The 5,455-nt window shown below is 36.8% G+C and overlaps 1 pseudogene; it reads left to right on the forward strand.

Moving 5' to 3' along the window:
* The first annotated feature begins 1,465 nt into the window (after positions 1-1,465).
* On the forward strand, positions 1,466-1,978 carry LOC149576369 (uncharacterized; annotated as a pseudogene).
* Positions 1,979-5,455: the final 3,477 nt, after the last annotated feature.

A 5,455-nucleotide genomic window follows, 5' to 3' on the forward strand; every position in this document is an offset into this window, starting at 1 on the left:
AAAAAAACTTTTTAATGAAATAGTAATTTCTCCACAAATTATAATTTTTTATTCTTGATTTGTTGCTAGATGCTTGTTAATACCAAGTAAATAAGGCTATATAAATAAAACTATTTACTAGCTAGGGTTTCAAGAAAAAATAAATAGGTGAGATTTGATAGCTATACAATAGTTGAAGAATTACATATTTAATGGTTGAGATCAAAGTGGCCACAATGGAGAAAGAGAGTATAAAATAATTAAGAATATATAGAAATGAAAATTTCCAAACATTTTTAAAATATTTAAATATCCTTGCTTTCTTACATTATTAATGTGTTCCAAAGTGGAAGAATTTACTATATGTAGTTTAGATAACCTTTTGTGCTATTTTACAATTATTTTCTTCAACAATAAAATAATTTTTAAATGTGACCAGATTTTTCTAAATAGATTGAATAAATAGCTTAGAGCCATCATGAATTTCAAGTAGTTTTATATAAAATCATATGTTATCTAGACTATTTCTTGAATCAAGGACATTTATGTGCCACAAATGCACAAATGATATGGAGATGGACCCAATGTCACTTTCTCAATGGGCAATTACACTACACTATAGGATAATAACTTCTTAATAGGGTTTATAGGATACCACCTATCTAAAGAGGTGATGAGATTGGCATAAATGTAAGGATGTTGGTTTTCATAGTATTGCACCTAGACATATTTTAGCGTAGAAGATTTCATTCAGAGGCCCATCCTCCTCCCTTGGCATTGTGTATAAATAGCTTTTTTGTTGGAGTTTGATCACAAAAACTTGGAAACATAAGACGTGATCACAAAGAAGAATAAAATCAAATTTGGAGTCCTCTTTTCTTACAAATATTAGAACTACTCCATTACCATTACCAAAGACATTGATGCAGAGTTAGAGAGTCTATATCTCTGGAATGGTGACCTAGAGTGAGAATTTTGTGACCTATATGAAAATATTTTAAAAAATCTCATTAATTGATATGATAGTCACTCAAGTCACTTAAATAAATTTTGGGTTGAATGCCAAGATGACTTCATCTACATTAGCACTGTTATCATTAACTTATAGTTAAAAAGATGGAATATATTAACATTCAAAAGTATTCATGGGACTTGAAAGATATTCAGATAATCCCTTGGGGTAGGCAAGGGATGGTGCAAGGTAGAGTATAGAGACAAGTACAAGTGTAGGTGCATGGCGATAGTGGAGGGGGGTGGGCATGTGGTTTCCCTAGTGGTGGCACGGGATGTCATGTACAATGGATCATTGGAGAGTAGAATAAGGGTGTGGAATGGGAAGATTATAGGGGGTATGATGGAAAAGAGGGCCATCAACTACATCATGGTGGAGGGAGAGAGAGTATATAGTGCCCATCAGGATCACACAATCTGGGTGCGTTTGCGACAGTGGTAGTGGCTAAGGCTAGTGGCGAGCGTGTCAACTATGATGGATTATCTCATGTCTTTGTGGTTTTCAAGTAATCATGTGAGAGTGTGGAGGCATAGGAGGGCACTATAGATGGAGCACATGAATAGCATATCAGTACTGGAAGTGGATGGGAGAGGCTTTCTCTACTTAGCCTCTTGGGATAAGACCGTCAAAGTCTAGTGCCCCTCTGATTTTTGATGTGTTGACTCTTGAGTGCATGAAGATGCCATCAATGTTCTCATAGTCTCTAATGATGACTCTTTTTGCATAGGGTCTAGAAATGTGAGGGTGAAGGTGTGGAACAAAGCCCCTAGTGATAAGTGCCACTTGCTTGTCACCACACTATAGAGACACAAGTCTTGTATCAATGCACTCACTCTCTCCCTCTTCTTAGGTTCCCTCCTCCTCTATTCTGGTACTTGTGACCACTCAATCATAGTGTGGGAGAGACAGGAGAGCATATAGCATATGACCATGGCAGGGGCTCTGAGAGGGCACAGAAGGGCCATCTGGCGAGTGTGGGGGAGTTGATGTGAAGTAGATCAATGGAAAAGAGTGTACATATGTGGAGAAGGGGCCCTAGGAATTCACATTCATTTGTGGTGGTTCTAGATGGCCACCGAGGGAATTGACATTACCAATTTGGCAATTCTTGCATAAACCCATATCAAGATTCTTCAAACTAGGAATACCTCTTACTCTTCTATGTTTTCTTATCTTAACCAAATTATCAAAGTTTACATAACACTAGTCTTTTGTGCCATAACCATATTTCTTCTACTTGAGCACTAAAACTTGAACATTCACTAAGATTAAGATAAAATAGATTACCTTTTGTTTTCTTGCCACATCCAACCAAGTTTCCTTTTCCATCCAGTAGTTTGGCTTGTCCATTCATGAGTTCTACCTTGAATCCAATGTTATTCAATTGTGCCACACTCAGTAGATTATACTTTAGTCCTTTGACCCAATTACTATTGTCACATACAAGTTCCTTAGTCAATGAAATACATCCTTTTCCTTTTATGTTTCAATGTTCATTGCTTCCAAATCTCACACTACCTCCATCATAATATTCAATGTGCTCAAACTTTGTTTTATATACAGTCATATGATATGAACAACCACTATCAATATTCCATATATCATTTTTGCTAACATGAGAGATAAGTGTCATCTTAGCTCCTTCATCACCAAATTCATCTTTTACAACAATATATACCATTTCATCTTCACTATTATCAGAATCTTTAGCTATAAAAAAAGATTTCTTACCTTTTTCTTTGTAGTTCTTGGAATCCTTCTTTCCTTTGTTCTTATTACTTTTATTTTCATCTTTTATTTCTTTGTTTGGACACATTGTAGCAATGTGACCAACTTCTTCACAGGAAAAATAAATCAGAGGAACTTTACCTTTGTACTTTCCTCTACCTTTGAAATACTTTCTTGCAAGTAGGGCTTCAACAACTTCAAGATCACTATATAAAATTTCATTTATTTCTCCTTCTTCACTTCCTAATTTATTGAAATTTGATTTCTTACCATTTTCTTTGAGTGAGAGTTTAGCTTTAAAAATAGACTCAATAACCTTTGAACTAGGAACATAGTTATCAAAGTTATCTAAATCAAAAGCTATCAATCTTCCAACTAGAGCATTCAAAGATATTTTATTATTTGGATCACATCTCATCTCTTGAAAATCATATACTATAATTGCATAAATAGGAAGAAGAGTTTCTAAGTACCTTGCTATTGTTATCTCTTGAATGTCTCCTCCATATGTTTTGATTGCACTTACACTTGCTTTGATTCTTTCCATATATTTTACAATATTCTCATCTTCTCTCATTTTCATATGATGAAAATGACCTCTAAGACTTTTAGCCTTAGCTCTTTGTACATTTTCATCTCCTCCATATATGTCTTTTAGTTTGGTCCACATCTCATGAGCTATTTTACAGTCTTTGACTTCATCAAATTCAACATAACTAAGTGTAGATGCAATATCAATCATCATGATGTTATGATTCTTCTTTTCAACAATATCTTCAATTGATAATATTCTCGAGGGAGTCTTGTATTTAGCATCAAGATACTTCCACCCCGAATCACTGATAGTATCCAAATGTAACATCATAAGTCCTTGCCATGCTGCAAAGTTGTTTGTTCTGTAAGGCATCTTGATCTTTAGCTTAGGTCCTTGAAACCTTCTCTACAAGCACCAAAAGATATGATACCAATTGTTGTAAATATAAGATGAGTAATTGAGAGGTGAGGGGTGAATTATTTACTACTAAAATAACTCCCAGATCCCTTTGATGTTGTATGCATGAATTGTGGCCTATACTAACATAGACACTTCAACATGGTCATTGTATGTGGATTCATCTTGGAATGAACATGAGATTGTTCACCCAAGATTAGCCCTGCAAGCCAACCTATTGCCTTCTATCTAAAGGAATGTTACACACTTGTCTCCAAGGAATGTTACAAAGAAACCCAAAGCAACTCTCTCTCCCACCCCCATCACTCCTCTTACATCATCCTATCGCTACCATCCCTATCTCATCCACCCCACTTATCAAACCCCTTCCATCTCCTACCTCCCATCCATTGAATCCCTCCAAATCCCATCCACATTTCCTCCTCCTAGCATTACCCAAATCCCATATAATGAACCTAATGAGCCCATCCCCCATCAACCCATCCCCATTGCAAAACCTCTTACCCATCAATCTACCTCACTTAAAGAAACCATCCATACTTCTCCTATCATACCATCTACTCCCATCCATTCATGTCAAAATCTTGTCCAAAAGCATGTTGAAATATCTCCCGACACAATAGAAGATCCTACCACCCCACTTATTCCCCTACATGATCCACTTTTACCATCCCCTCCATATCTGAATCCCACCATCACACATGATCCCTCTCAAGATCCATTTCCATCAACCCATCCAACTCAAGATCCTATCCTTCCATCCCTTCTGCTTCATGTTCATACATCTCCCACAATCCATGATGATAGATCCATCAAAGAAGAACTAACTATCATATCTGCAGCTTCAACTCCTTTAGCTAATAATGGACTCACATCTTGTGTTCCAAATAATGAACATCATATTAAAGAAAGAAAGAAAAGTATATCTCTAGATGTTGGTATCCCCTCTATTCCTGCATGGTCCCAAGTCCTTCCATCTTCACCCCAAAGTTCCCATCCATCTTGTCTTCCATCTATTTTGAGCCCTTATCCTACTCCTTATCTCCAACCCTCCCTTTTGGGTCCATATATCCCTTATCTAAATCCCTCACCCTTTCCATCCATTTTGGGTCCTTATATACCTAATATGAATCCTTTATCTCCTCCATCTATCTTGGGACCTACTCCTTCCCCATTTCCATCTATTTTGGGCCCATATCCTTCATATCCTTCATCCATTTTGGGCAGTTATATCCATCCATATCCTATGTTCCAATCTATCCTTCCATCCCCTCAAATCAAGCAGCTAGATCATCAAAGGCACTCACCCTTGAATCCCTCCCAACCTTTAAACCCTATCACTCCATCCATTATCCCTCCATCTCCTCCATGCTCTTGTTCCCATCCCATGGCTAATAAAAGCATATTGGATGCCAAAATCAAAAAGCACAAATCCAAAAATCCAAGTCTCAACATGTCCCTTCTAAAATGCATGTTCAAGAAGAGAAACATTTGATCCAAATCAAAGAAAAAGTCAAGAGGCCACAAAGGCCCAAGCTGAAAAAGTCAAAAATCATGTGGATACTCTAGATGCTCATAAAAGCAATGCATCTCAAAGAAAAATCTCAATTGGCATCCATTCATGCTACTCAAAAAGCCTCATCCATCCATCCTTTATCCAAATCCCCATATATTCATCCTTCATCCCCCCAATCCACTCTTAGTCCATATGCTTCTTATCCTAAATTTCCCATCCTCTATCTTCCAACTCTACTTTTAGTCCTTATCTTTCTCTTCCTCCATTT

Source organism: Cupressus sempervirens, chromosome 1, assembly GCF_028749045.1.
Source record: "Cupressus sempervirens isolate cs-2001-9-10 chromosome 1, ASM2874904v1, whole genome shotgun sequence".
Classification (NCBI taxonomy): domain Eukaryota; kingdom Viridiplantae; phylum Streptophyta; class Pinopsida; order Cupressales; family Cupressaceae; genus Cupressus; species Cupressus sempervirens.